Consider the following 14,551-nt stretch of genomic DNA (forward strand, 5'->3'; position numbering starts at 1 on the left):
ACTGCTGATTCACAGAATTGTGCGTTCATGAATAATGATTGTTTTAGGTCAATAAGTTTTGGTGTGATTTGTTACACAGCAAAGGCTAACAGATACAGCATATCTGGGTGTACTGTGGGCTACATTAAGTGCCACTGTTAAAAAATAAGACACAGATATGACAGCTTCTGGCCCAACGGCCTATGACTGCTGCCCTGGGGAATACAGGAACAACACAGGAAGGTCTGGAGAACTGGGTTCAAATCCAGTTATACTCTTTATTGGCTGCGTGACCTCAGGCAAATTTCTGAACCTAGTTTCTCCATATATAAAATAGAAAATCAGCCTAAAATATGGCTCTAACTTCTTGCTCCTCAAAGTCTGATCCGAAGACTTTGGAAATGCACAATCCTGGGCCCTACACTAGACCTACTGAATCAGAAGCTGCTGGTTAACAAGGTCCCCAGGGGACAGGTAGGCATGTGGAAGTTTCAGGACTGGCCTGAACCCTCTGGCATCACTCAGGATCACATGTGGAGGACTCCTTAACAGTAAAGAGCCACCCAGCCTTTCCCTGGGAACTCTTTCCTTTCCTATCTTGTAGGGAAACTTTAGGACACCTTTGTGGCTTTCCAACAGCAGGCGGGCTGGCTCGGCTCTTCAGGGGCTATTTTCAGGCTCACCTACACTTGCAGGTGCTCAGTTAACTAGGAAGTTAGTTGTCAGCGAGTCCCCAGGCCCCTCCCAAATACTCAGCTCCCCAGTCCTGCCTGGAAACGGCCAGCAGGTGCCCGGGGAGCAGCCTGCTGCGTCTGCCCCCGCCTGTCGGAGCCTGGCCGATTGTTGGCGCTCTCGTTGCCCCTCCGTCCCCCAGGCCGCACGTGCCGTCAAGCCCAAGCTGTCCCCCAGGCCAGCTGGACCTGCTCTGGCGGCTGGGCATGCCCAGTTCAGCTCCGAGCGTGGCCCCGGTCCCCAATGCGCAGGTGCCACGTCTCCGGGTTTTGGTGGCGGCCGGCGGGGAGGAGGCGGGGTGGCCGAGGGAGGAGGGCGCCCGCCCGGGGCGGGGTCCTCACACCGGGTGTTGCTGGAAGGAGCAGCTTTAGCGCTAGTGTGGGGTGACCTGGGGCCACCTGGGGCCGCTGCCCGGCGGGGGAGAGCGGGGAGCTCCCGGGGCAGCACCCACAGCGCAGGGCTCGCCGTCTGGGGGACTGAGTCTCCGAAGTTGCACCTGCGGGGGAGACTTTTTGGGACCCCTGAATCTCTGTTCCTCAGTTTACTTCTCGGGGACAAAAAAGAGAGAGGACAGTCCTTCATTGTTAAGATTGCTCCAAGGCTTGAAAGAGCCCAAGCGGTTCGCCCTGACGCATGGCAGCCCTTTGTGTTTATGGAACAAAATAGAAACACACAGGCACCGCCGCCTCCCGCCGCCTGGGGACACCGGTCCTCGCGCGTCCCTCCCCCCGCCCCCCTCGACCCCCGGCTGCTGCCGCTTTCCCACCGGAGGGGGCTCCCGGGGCTCTGCGCCCCGGGCACTCTGAGCGCACCCGACCCCAGCTCGGGGCACGGGCCGCCCGGCAGGGGCGCGCGGAGGGTCCCGGGGAGCCCCCCGAGCGCGCGCGGTAGCCGCGTCCCCGGACGCCCCCGGCCCGGCCCCGCGCCACCCCCTGGCCCGCGGCGCCCCGCGCGCCCCCGCCCGGCCCCGCCGGCCCTCGCCCACCCCCGCCGGCCGGCGCGCCGCACTGGGCATGCTCCGTAGGCGGGCGGGCTGGGGCTGCGAGGCGGCCGCGCGGGCTCGGCGCCGGGAGGCGAGAGCGGCGGCGGGCGCGGGCCGGGCCGGAGGCGCGGCGGGACGCGGAGCCCGGGGCGCCGGTCACGCCGCGGGGACCCCCGCCTTCGACCCGGTGAGGCCCGCGCGCCGGGGGGCGGGGAGGCCGGGGCGGGGCGCGGCGGGCGGGGCGGCGGCGCGGGGCCGCCGGCGGCGGGCGGGCGGCCCCGGCAGAGAGCGCAGCCCCGCGCGCTCCCCCGGCCGCGCGCACACGCGGGGGCTCCCGGCGGCGGCCCGGGCCGGCTCCCGGGCAGCGGCGGCAGGAGGGTGACAGGTAGGAGGAGACGCTCCGAGGATGCTCCCGCCGGCCGGGGCGCCGGGGCTGGTGGGCGTCGCGTCCCGGCCGCGCGCGCTCGCACCCGGATGCCCTGCCCGGAGCGGGTCCGGGCGCGGGCTGCGGGGCGCCCTGCGCGCGCGGGGCCCGGGGACCCCGCGCCACCCCCTTCCCCTGGAGCCGGCGCCTCCTGGGTGCCCCAGGCGAGGGCTGGGAAGAGCCGCTCGACGTGTGCGCGGGGCTTCTGGCTGGAAGTTGGCGCCGAGCAGCGCCTGAGAGGCGTGTGCGTGCGGGTCCCCTGCCTCTCGCAGGGAAGTCGCTGGAAGGAGTGACTGTCGCCGCTGAAAGCGGCACGGGGAGGCTCAGCGTTCCTTGGGGCAGCGTTCCAGCATCCCCAAAGCGTATACGTGCAGGAGCCCAAAGGTTGCCTTATTTTCAGAATTTTAAAACTGCGTTGTCCTTAGCTCCTTAGACCATGTTTATGTGGTCCATTACTTCGGACTGTATCGACGGGACAGAATGGAAGTGCGGGAATACGGAATTCTCCAGTTTCCAAGTGCAACTTCATCTAGAATCATGAAAATATTATAAAATTACCATCTAGAGAAAAATGCACGTTTTCCATCACATTTCTGTAAATGTGCATGGATCTGAGAGTTGACCCCTACTCTTTTCTTTTTTCCTCCTTTAGTGTTTCCAGCTTTTGTTCTAAAGCCTTTGTTTAAAATTGAATTCTGGCCAAAACATTTATGATGGTCTGTAAATTGAGTTATGGGCCATGGAGATACCCGGTTAATTCTTTTTGGTTGGCAATAGTGTCATCCGAACATAGGCAGCCGTGAAGTATCTTGAAATAGAGTTAGGATTTCCCCTTTAAAGAAAAACCAGATCTATAAAGTAAATAGGGCCAGGAGAGGCACCTAGTGACTTTACCTGGGCACCTGAAGGAGGGAAAGAAAGTGCTCTTCAGACTAGAAAAATGGTGTGTGTGTGCAGAATTTTAACTTTACCCTTTTAGTTTTTTCAAGGTTCTTGGTTTCAAAAATTGGTGGTTGAACTGCGAACCCAGTATTCTGTACTTTTCAAACTTTCATGGCCTAAGTTATAGAATCAGACAGAAAAAACAAAAATCTAGTTCAGCAGGCGCATGTGGTTTAATCTCTGCCACACATGTTATGTAATCTAGAATGCAGTGTTTTTCATAAGACGATCTCGCATGTTTTTCAGCTGGTGTATTGGTCTACTATGACATCTTCTATTTGAACTATAGAAATTTAATAAATGATTGCCATCCTGGGAAAGCACCTGTTTTCCTAAAGATTCGCTTTTTAATGGAATAGCATTTTATTGGCATTTTTATTTACATGATACTTTTGCTGCCCAAACTAGTAACCCTTTGAATACAAAATACTGTAGGTTATCCTATCATGTATTAGAATGCTGATTTTGCTTCCTCCAACAATATTATTATTACTCAATCATCTGAACTTAGTTGTGATTCAGCTTTGATGATATCACTACCCAGCTCTGAATTAATCACTGGTGAAAATGCTGTTCTACAAGTAACTGTCAAAACAGAATTTCCAAGACTCCATTTGATCACTGGGTAGACATTTACCTTTGTCGGGATAATTCTACCTTAATTTTTACAAATGTGCACCCACACAGAAGAGCTTTGTTCTAAAATACTCCTTTCTAAGTTTTATGTTCGTGTGCCTGAAAATGTGAGTGATGTTAAACTATTTACATGCCCTGGAGTCTTGAGGCAGCGTATTTTTGCCTTATGAGATAGTGAAATATGGATGTTTAAAAAGTGTTAAGGGTTACTAGAAAGATTCTGCAGAAATGAACTTTTAAAATCAGAACCACCTCTTTCAAATATTTAGTCCCCAACCAAGATCGGGCTAGTTCCTCTAGCGCAGATATTTTGTCTTTCCTAAGTCCATATCCAACAGTCTTTAGATTAATGTCTACTGCTGATTCTGGCAACGTGGGGCAGTTATATTTGGCAATCCAAATGAACATGGTATTTTCCTAGGATTTGCTGCTAATTCCATTTTGGGGTTTGATTTATTCAGAATTGCAGTGATGACTAAGTGCTTGCCTAGTATGCATGCCTCCCCCAAATAAAACTGAGCTTTGGTACTGCTGTGTTGTTTTCCTTGAACGTTCTGAATAATGATGGCACTGGCATGCTAATTTGTGAAAGGATAATGTTAACGTCTGGGTTTTGTGACTGTATTTTCTTCCCAAGTTTTCAGATGCAGCCAGCAAACTCAGATATCAGAATTAATGTACAATCTGTGTGAATTAATTTTTAAAGACTGGGTAGCCATCAGATGCCAAGTTTACTTGGATTTTTATTTTAAACATCTTACACTGAGAATGAACTTTCATCTTTTTGAATCAGGGCACTTAGGCAGTCCCGTCATGGGAGAGAAGGATTATGCATTTCTCATGTTCTCCACACATGCCATTAATAGTGAACTCAGACATTTTTTGGGAAACCTAATCTTTGTAACTCAAAATCATATACCATATTAAGCCTGAATTATCAGTGTTTATGACCACTTGTAAGATAAGGGATGAAAGGCCACGTGCCTTTTGACTGACAAGCCAGGTTTTGATTAAACCGACTATCACAGTGAATCCTGCAAAACCAAGAACTTCTGCGTCTGATATACAGAATGAGGTCAAGGACGAATGGAGATGCTTCTAGTGATCACTGTTGGTATTTCTTGTCCAGGCTGAAGTTGCTAAAATAGTGGTTTTTCGCCTTACAGTATGAACTTGTAGGCCACATCGCTGTCACTCAGAAATCCGGACCCTCCTATAGAGGAGTAAAAATAGCGTTTCGTCTCCAGTGACCTGCAGCACGGGTCTTGGGAGGTTTTGTTGTCGGTGTTCGAGTGTTAACTGCTTGTGAGAAGGCGTCTGAATTCTTAGTGTTGTCCATTCCACGTTTTCCTACTTCCCTATCATATTTGGGAAATATAATAACGCTTCCTAGGTCTTTCTTTCATCCCTTAGTGTTTTTCTGTTTAATAGCTTTTCTTTTGATAAAGCCACCTTTAACATAGAAATGCTTCCTCCAGTTGTGGTCTTGTCTAATCTAGTTGTGCCCTAAGCATGCCATAAAGGTTTGTCATGTGCAGAGGCTGATGGCTAACCGGATACAAAAACAGGGCTACTTTACGCCCAGGGGAATTAGACCCAGGTGATAATGCAGTGCTGAGTGGTGAATGAGAAGTTCACCCTGTCCTTGCCAGAATTAAGCCTGTATATAAAAAAAATCTTCACAGAGTCACCTTTTTCACAAGGCCGGTTTCACGTAATTGTACCCACCACCCTCACATCCCACTTTCTTAGCGTCTGGTGGAAGCTCTTGCCTTTGGGTGCTGTTGCTACGCTGAAGGTGGGACATGTGTGAAAGTCGCCGTGTCCCACCTTGAAGAGCTCCACTAGGAAATTGTTGTGTCCAAGAGAACGCGTGACCAGAAGAGGGTTTATTTCTGCGGCACGAGCTCCATCTACTTTTTTTCTTTTCCTTTCTTTATGGAATTAAAATAGGTGGAAGGGACAGAATCAGAAGAAGGGTGTTCCCCGAATACCTTTTTACCTACTACTTAGAAAACCTCTGGTGTAGGGGCTCTTCACCTTTTTTGTCCCCCAGACTCTTTGCCAATCAGGTGAAAACCCCTTCACAGAATGTAGCGGCAGATAGTTTTAGGATACTCCACTAGCGTCAGGTCTAACAACTACCGTCATTTCTAAGTATGGATGAGGGTAGGCAAATTTTTCAAGGTATGCGACAACTCGTAATGTGATATGAAACGAATTGCATACTACTGTAATTTATTGCATACATTCGTCAGTGAAGGAAATGCTAGATTTCAGTTAGAGGTCAGAAGGTAAAGACAGTTGATTTTTTTCAAGTCAAGCTCACGGACCCCCTGAGATCTGGTTAAGAACCCCTGCTCCTGTGAGAATAAGATAGCATTCTCTCTTCCCCTCAATTGGGAGTGTCCCCCGCGTCTCTCCCGTGATCCTTTGGTGTGTGCTGAGAGTGGGTATTTCACCTCTAGCTACTGAACTACCCTTGGGCTGGGCTCGTGCTGCTTTTCTTAAAGCATTCTTTTCCTTCTGAACAGTTAAAGGGTGTTCTTCCTTCCCGGACACGAATGCTTTGAAGTAGCCTTTTCCTTAGAAATAGGAGGAAAAAAAAGTAACTTGAAGTCGTTAATTTTAAGCAGCTCCTGCAGAGAGAAGAGCTCATGGATCTCTAGCTGTGCAGTTGACTTCCTTCTCTCCCCAAGAACAGGCTTTCTTCACCTCAAGTCTGCTCCTGAGGATGTAGCTGGGAAACAAATTACACCTTTGTTTTCACTCACTTCCAGCCGATGGTGAGGACAGGTATTAGAGGCACTGTTAGACGGTGGTATTTTTCAAGTTGATAAAGAAGCACGAAATGATTGGTGTCTTCAAGAACAGCGTTTCGATAAGTTATATTTCAACCTAAGTGGCTTCCTTTGTACTTTTATGAACTTAGTGTTATGCATTTAAAGTTCTGTGCTGAGATGGGTCCATAAGGGTCCCCAGATCGCAAAAGGCTGTCCACAGCCCACGCCATCTGCTCGGGAGGCGCTTTCTCCAGGGGAGAATTGCATGGTGGGTTTGCCTTCAGCACCCCGGGCAAGGTGACCTGAGTGTCAGTTGTCCCTTCTGTAGTATAGGAGGTGCTACCCTGTAGCGCCAGGGTGCCGGCACTGCGCCGGGAGTGGGGATGGGCGTTGCGTGACTCCTGCTGCCGTGACTGCTGTCATCCCTTCTACTGCTACTACCCTAGAAGTAGTTCTGTAATACTGGTACTAGTATTACGTGCTCCTCCTCCTCCTCCCGGGGTCTCGTGCCATTGACCTGTCCACTTAAAGCACGCTGAGCCAGTCCCTGCAGAGCTTACAAGAAGGGCCACTTGCTCTGCTGCCCACCGGCACAGAAAGTTCCAGCTACCCCACAGGGCCACCCTGAAGGTCACATCTTCCTCTGGACTTGCCTCACCCTGTCACTTCACTTGGATGGAGGGACTGAGCATTTTCTCAGTGCGGGCCGCCTCAAAAGTCTGTGACTCTGGGATTTTGAAATAGATCCAGGGAGCCAAATGCTCTCCCCAGGGTATCTGTATTTCCCAGCTAGGCTTTTAAAAAAGGCCTGGGGGGCGGCGGACTTGGCCCAGTGGTTAGGGCGTCCGTCCACCACATGGGAGGTCCGCGGTTCAAACCCCGGGCCTCCTTGACCCGAGTGCAGCTGGCCCATGAGCAGTGCTGATGTGCACAAAGAGTGCCCTGCCATGCAGGGGTGTCCCCCGCGTAGGGGAGCCCCACGCGCAAGAAGTGCGCCCTGTAAGGAGAGCTGCCCAGTGGGAAAGAAAGTGCAGCCTGCCCAGGAATGGTGCCACACACACGGAGAGCTGACACAACAAGATGACGCAACAAAAAGAAACATAGATCCCCGTGCCACTGACAACAACAGAAGCGGACAAAGAGGAGGACACAGCAAGATAGACACAGAGAAGAGATAACCGGGGTGGGGGGGAAGGGGAGAGAAATAAATAAATAAATAAATAAATAAATAAATAAATAAATAAATATTTAACAAAAAAAAAAAAAAGGCCTGGGGAAGCGAATGTGGCTCCAGAGGTTGAGCGCGGGCTTCCCACACGGGAGGTCCCGGCCTCGGTTCCGGTGCCTCCTAAGGAAAATGGAAACAAACAACGAGCAAAAACAAATGTAAAAACCAACCCAGAGGAGCTGATGTGGCTCAGTGGTTGAGCGCCAGCCAGCTTCCCACATACGAGGTCCCGGGTTCATTTCCCCAGCCCCTGGTACCTCAAAAAAAAAAAAGGCCTGGAATCAGAGGTGTCCACTGGAAGATGTTGGGGATCTCCGGTGTTTGGGTGGGGAGGAGAACTGTCCTCCTGGCTCCCCTTTGTCCTTGGGGCTTCAGAGAGAGCACACAGCTTCACTGCTTTACATAACAATAATAACAATTACAAAACGGGACATTTATTGTGCACTTAAATGTGCCTTGTCATTTAATCCTCCCAGTAGTATTTTTTTTTTTTTTTTGTGCGGGGTACTAAATCTCCATTTTTTATTTGGGGACACTGAGGCTGGGGGAGGCTAAGGAGTCACTCCAGGGAGTTAAAGTTACAGTTGGGATTCAGACCCAGGGAGGCGACCACCAGAACTCCAACTTCTAACCTCACGCCATGCTACCTGCCACTAAGGTACAGGTTGCGGAAAGACTTGCTACTCTAAGCAGTCGTGCGACAGTTTGTTTAAGTGGCCGGGCCGAGGTGTGGCGGATGGGCTTCTGGCAACCCTGCTGCGAACGTGGAACTGCGCGGGGTCCTTGAGGTCAGGCGCTGTGTCCTCGCGCAAGTCCAGGTGTCTCCGTCTCTGCAGGTGCGTGGGGCTGGCGGTCCGAGACAGGGAGGCTCCTAAACGCTACCCTGGGGAAGTGAGTTTTCTGTAGGGTCGGCTTTACCTGGTGAGGCTCCTCATGGTGTGTGAAGGTGTGGCAAAGTCTACCACCTCCAAGGCCCAGGTAAGTGACCGGCCCACCTGCTCGTGGAAGGACCTTAGGGAGCGAGGGGCCTGGGGCCTCGGGGGGCCGTTGCCTGTCCTTGGTTGCTGCTGCCAAGCAGGTACTGCAGATTCCCCCAGCAGGGCCAGGGAAATAGGCTGCCTGCACCTCTGCATTTTCAAGAGAAACAGATTTATTTTGAGCATGAAATCTCCTCGTTTTAAAATTGGGGGAAGTAAAATTAAACAGACACATCAGCCCATGGGATGGCCGCACAGGACACGTTTGTGGAACTGAAGTGGGCTGTGCATTCTCATTCTAAGACTTGTGTCAACCGTTGGCATTTGGAAATACTGTATACTCGGAAAAAAGTCAGTAGTTCTGTCTTCAAGTATAGTGTCTTCTTTATTCATGCAATTTGATTGTTTGTTTGCTGTTAAATTTCTCGGAAAGGTTGTTATGACCATATATTTCCAGTGTACATAGACTTCAAGTTCTGAATTTCTTCTTATTCTCCTGCTCCTACCCCCCCCCCCCCATTTTTTCTAAAATGTTAGTAAATACACACAGTTGAGGGAGGCAGGTTTTGATTTTCTCTTATTTTATGGTCATCCTTTAGAATAAGAAAACCTAAGTGTGGAGGATAGATCCTTCGTTTGTGGGGACACAGGGTGTCACTGATTTGAACTCTAGTTACAAAACATTTCCTCTGCTATTTGGTATTTTTCATGTGCTATGTTTGTGCTGGACATATAGAATATAGCTCTGTCTCTTCAGATTAGTGTTTCAAGGTGCAATCCATTTAGCAACCCTCACTCTCCTTTTGGCTCACGTTGGATCCAGGCAAAGCAAAGTCCCTTTGAGATGGGTTTCTCTCACAATAAACCCTACCTGGAATTTCCTTTAATCTTTTGTTTTCATTGGCTTTTTTTTTTTAAAGATTTATTTGTTTATTTATTTATCCCCCCACCCCCCTCCCCGGTTGTCTGTTCTCTGTGTCTCTTTGCTGCGTGTTCTTTGTCCGCTTCTGTTGTTGTCAGCAGCACGGGAATCTGTGTTTCTGTTTGTTGCGTCATCTTGCTGTGTCAGCTCTCCATGTGTGCAGCACCATTCCTGGGCAGGCTGCACTTTCTTTCGCGCTGGGCGGCTCTCCTTACGGGGCGCACTCCTTGCGCGTGGGGCTCCCCTATGTGGGGGACACCCCTGCGTGGCAGGGCACTCCTTGCGCGCATCAGCACTGCGCATGGGCCAGCTCCACACGGGCCAAGGAGGGCCGGGGTTTGAACCACGGACCTCCCATGTGGTAGACGGACGCCCTAACCACTGGGCCAAGTCTGCTGCCTTCATTGGCTTTTAAAATTATATGTGAGATGTTAATATGTTCCAACTGAGATGATAATGCAGAAATATAGAGAACAAAAATGTTAAGTACCTATCACCATTGGCAACAGCTTAGAGTGCCCCTTTCCACCCCTACTTCTATGCATATACACATGTATGTACATATACATATCTTTTTCTTATGATGTAAAATGGATCATACTCTATAAATTTTTCTGTGACCTGCTTTTGTCTGCTTAACTGTATGTTTTGGAGCTCTTTCCATGTCAGTAAACTAGTGATTTTGTTCTTTTGAACATTACGTAAAATTCGTTAGTATCATACTTTGTTTAACCATTTCTCTCTCTTCACTACTGCAAACCATACGGTTGAGGATCTTTGTGCCCATGTCTGAGAATTTCTTGTAACTAAATTCCTAGAAGTACAACTGTTTGGTCAAAAGGGTAGGCACTTTTTACATATCGAGAGAGCACTGCCAAATTGCCTTTTACCAAGTTCCCCATGGAATTTCTATCTCGTGAAACCTCAAATTATGCATCCGAACACATCCTCTAAGTGAAGCTTGGCCCAGATTGTTCTGTCGTTTCACTAATTCAGTCAGATTTCAGTTGTATACAGTATACCAGGAAATGACTTTAGAAATAATTATGTCCTTAAACCTCCTTGAAAATACAATACGTAATCAAAGAAATTAGCTGGAGAAGGGGTTACTTTAAAAACTCTTTGGTAAAGAGGTACCTTGTGGAATCAGAGAGTTGAAAATCTGTACTCTAATGAGCTCTGCTTGTTTGGCTGTGGAATTCTAGACTTCTCGTAGGGAGATGCTAAGCCCCTTCAATTTTTGAGGACAGAGAAGCAGGGTGTTACAGGGCCCACATACAGACCAGAGGTTGATAGTGACCTGGAAAAGTTAATTTCTTGGCTAAAAATGCTTTCCAGAGGGTATTTGTAGTTTTGGACTTCCAGATACTTAGCAATCCCTTTTGCTGTCCACTTAGAGAAGTAGAAGGTTCAGAGATAGTGCTATTTTATTGAGTTTTATTATATAATAGATTTTGAAGTTAAACTCTGTGGGCTTTAGAAATGATATATAGACAGAAAGGCTTATAGAGATCAGGAACTATGCTGGATTTTCATTTAGAGAGAGAGGGAAAAATAGAGAAATGTAGGTCACAGACTCCCAACTTTTTTCAGAAGTGGCAACTTTGATAATTACATTTGTTATCAGTAATATAAGTGAATTATTTGTTAAATTTCAGAATTTTACAACCTCCCTTGAAAGACTTGGAATCTCTCTAAAGTATCACAGTATCAGGGTTAGTAAATCTTGAGTGAATAAACAGCAGGAAAATGAAACATTGTTTCTGTTTTTGAAGATGGATTCCATTCTTTCATCTGTTTCTCCAGATATCCATTTTAAAGACAAGTTCTGGTTAGGCTGGCAGTGACATTCAGGTTTTGATTGTAAGCCTTCTGCACGTTTATTTTTACAGCACACTCTAAACTGCAGAAATACGGCAGGATTCAGCCCTATTTCCGTGGCATCGAAATCCTGCATATTCAAGAAAGTCTGTACTAGGTTTTGCCAGTGGAAGTGCTTTCGTGTTTCACAGTTCCCAGGCAATTTCCTCTGAAAACGCCCGTGAAAGCTGCAGTGGAGGGCACTGCCTGGTCCCTTTCTCACCGTCCCCTGCAGCGCCCCGCGGTGCAGCTGGCTCATGCAAACCGAGGGTGCCGAGGGCAGCTGCAGGGCACACACCGGTGGAGAGCAGATCACTGCCCGCTGGCTGAGGGGGGAGAATCCACCTGGAAGGGGCCGCGAGCTGCATCCTGCCCTGCAGGCACAGGGTCGGGATGGCCAGGCACAGGGTCGGGATGGCGGGAGAATAACTACGCCACTTCACCCTCCTGCCCCCAGACCCTGGCTGGTGCCTTCCACTCGCTGAACCCAGACAGCGGGCAGAGAGCAGGGGGGACCTGGAGCAGCTGGGCTGGGAGCCAGCGGTGGGACACGCCCTGCCCCTGCTGCCTGGAGCACAGGTGTGTCGGGCGGGGTCAGGCCAAGGTGGAAAGCGCGTGGTCTGGCTTGATGAGCCAAGAAAAGAGAACTGCAGCTACAGGGCGACACTTCAACCACACGGAGATGGAAGTTCCACGGTGCCACCCGGCCGGTACCAGTAGGATTTGCGGTGGGCCTTAGACGACCAATTTTAAAAAGATGTAGTGTCATTGGAATGGCCTGGGTTTCTTTGAAAGTGCACAGATGGGGAATCTTTTTGTGTGTGTCTTAAGAACAAAGAGGGTAGGCTGTGGACAGAGGCAGAGGGGATTGGTAAAGACTGTCAGTGTGGAGTTGGATACCTAAGATAGAATTCCTTTCCTTTTAATATTTTATGAAAATATGTTATCTAAAATGTCAGGTGCCTGGGGGAAGAGAGTAGGAGGAAATTAAGGTTATTAACAGTAATTTTCCTTCAAAGAAGTCAATTTAACTGAATCATTAGCATCACTAAGTAGAAAGGAATGAGCCGTATTTCCCCATTTGTTCAATGTGGCCGAAAGACTGGGCGATCTCAGGCTCACTTGTTCCCTTGGGTTCTTGGCTCTGCTGTTTGCAAAGGTGAAGACGGCTCTCTTTGGTTTGGGTTCTCATCCCCAGTGGACAAGCGATGACAACTGATTAGAATCATAAAATCTTATGGCTGGGAAGAACATCCGAGTTCATCTCTTCTTACCTCCAAGTTTTATGATGTAAGAAACCAAGTCCCTCACTATTGGGCTGCGGCTCTCAAAGTCCATTGGGCGGACAGTTCTGGGAAAGTCACATCACTTCTCCAACCTGAAGGAATTGCACTAGATGAGTCCGTTTTTGCGATGACCCTGTGGGCTGCCAAAGCCCCCGACCTGAGGGCTCGCTAGTCTCTCCCACACTATTTCATCTAGCGCTTCCTGAGCACCGCCTCCTCCAAACCTTAAAATGGTGCCCTCCAGAGGGCTCTGCGCTGCCTTGGCTCTTCTTGCTCTACATACCCTTCTACCGTATTTACAGCTGCCTTTTCACAGGAAACTCCGGGGTCTTGATCCCTGACTTCTCGACTTCTGGAGATCTTGACACTGAACTCCTAAGGGTACTTTCAAATCAGTGTGTTGGAAACAGAAGTCCTCACGCGGACTCCAAACCTGTGCCTCATCCGGGGTTCAGGATCTTTGTGAAACGATTTTTTTTAACCTGTTCATGTCTCTCATTTGTGCTCGTTCCTCTCCATTCCTATTGCCACTGCTAGTGTCTGTCCTCATCATTTCATGTTTTCATTGTTTCACTAACCCTCCCTGCAGTCTTCCTAGGGCTCTCTTTTTCTTATTCAATATTCTATCCTTCATTTGTTCTGTTGGCTATTTAGTGACCATCAGGTACCATAACAGTGAGAGGTTTACAGTTTACTGGAGGAGATGAACAAGTAAACATCTACTGCCCCTTTACTGCATTCTCTGCATTCTTCTACAGTGATTTACACAAAACAAATCTTACTACAACATTACCTCAAAAATGCTTCAACAGCTCCCTGTTGATTTGGGCATTAAATTCTGTTTCCCCCAACTTGCCACGTCCAATCTGTCCATAGCGGGACCTCTGCAATGAAGCTTTCACTTTTTCATGTGCATCCTGTGTACTAAGCTGTGCTAAAATCCCAGGAATCTTAAGGCTGCTGCCTCCGTGCCTTGGAAAGGTTTGCACTCAACCCCCTTCTCCAACTGGCTGAATTCTTTGGCCTTTCTAGACCCAGCGCACTTGCCACCTTCTCCACAAAGCCTTCCCTGATTTCAACTCTATTCCAGGTTGGGCGCCCCACTTCTGTCCTGTTGAAATGGTTTGCAAATTTTAACCACAGACTTTTCGTGGTTTGGGAGAATCTCGTGCATATTAGAGACTAAGTCAGTATCTTTTGAAAGAATGAATAATGAAATGCCTTTCTTGCAAACTCTTCAGATTGAGTAAATGAGGAAAGCAATTTGATAAAAAAGCAAGAGATGCCATGTTTAATAAACTGAAATCGTTTGCAGCCTTATTACGGAGGAAAAAAGCATTCCATGATTATTTACAGTGGTCACTGAAAATTAGCAGAATGGTCAATTTGGAAAGATGACCAGCAGTTTGAAAACTCTATATTCACTATTTCTGATAACAGAAATTTCGATATTGTATGTATTAATATATTAGCATACAATAACCAGAGGAGCCATTTGCCTTCTCCGGAGGAAGACAGTTTATCTGAAGCTAGTTTATCATTTTTCCTGGTGGACACGCTCTTAACAATGTTTTTTCTGTTTGATGAATTTGATTTTAATTGGACTGTGCTTATTTTTTTTATGTTAAAACCCTGAATCAGAAATCAGAGAAATTTCTTTGTTTCAAAATTGGATGGAAACTTAGGGGAAAAACATTTATTTAATCAGATTATTAAGTGGAACTCAATAATCTAAAATGCTTTATATATATTTTCTTGTAGTGTTTTATTTTCAAAATGAACTGTGAATTTATCAGTGCC

General features: G+C 48.4%; 1 protein-coding gene across 18 annotated transcripts in view; it reads left to right on the forward strand.

Annotated features, from left to right (window-relative positions):
- The first annotated feature begins 1,772 nt into the window (after positions 1-1,772).
- Positions 1,773-14,551, forward strand: part of PLCB4 (phospholipase C beta 4) — a 383,120-nt gene continuing 370,341 nt past the window's right edge. For 6 of the 18 annotated variants that reach the window (XM_071211547.1, XM_071211550.1, XM_058287554.2 and 3 more), the window contains exon 1: positions 2,011-2,078. The gene's annotated coding sequence lies outside the window, so the exon portion shown is untranslated. Of the gene's footprint in view, positions 1,881-1,981; positions 2,079-14,551 lie in introns of those variants that run through there. The other 12 variants (XM_058287543.2, XM_071211556.1, XM_058287545.2 and 9 more) reach the window with 6 other exon arrangements.

The sequence above is a fragment of the Dasypus novemcinctus genome, chromosome 24 (genome assembly GCF_030445035.2).
Source record: "Dasypus novemcinctus isolate mDasNov1 chromosome 24, mDasNov1.1.hap2, whole genome shotgun sequence".
Lineage (NCBI taxonomy): Eukaryota > Metazoa > Chordata > Mammalia > Cingulata > Dasypodidae > Dasypus > Dasypus novemcinctus.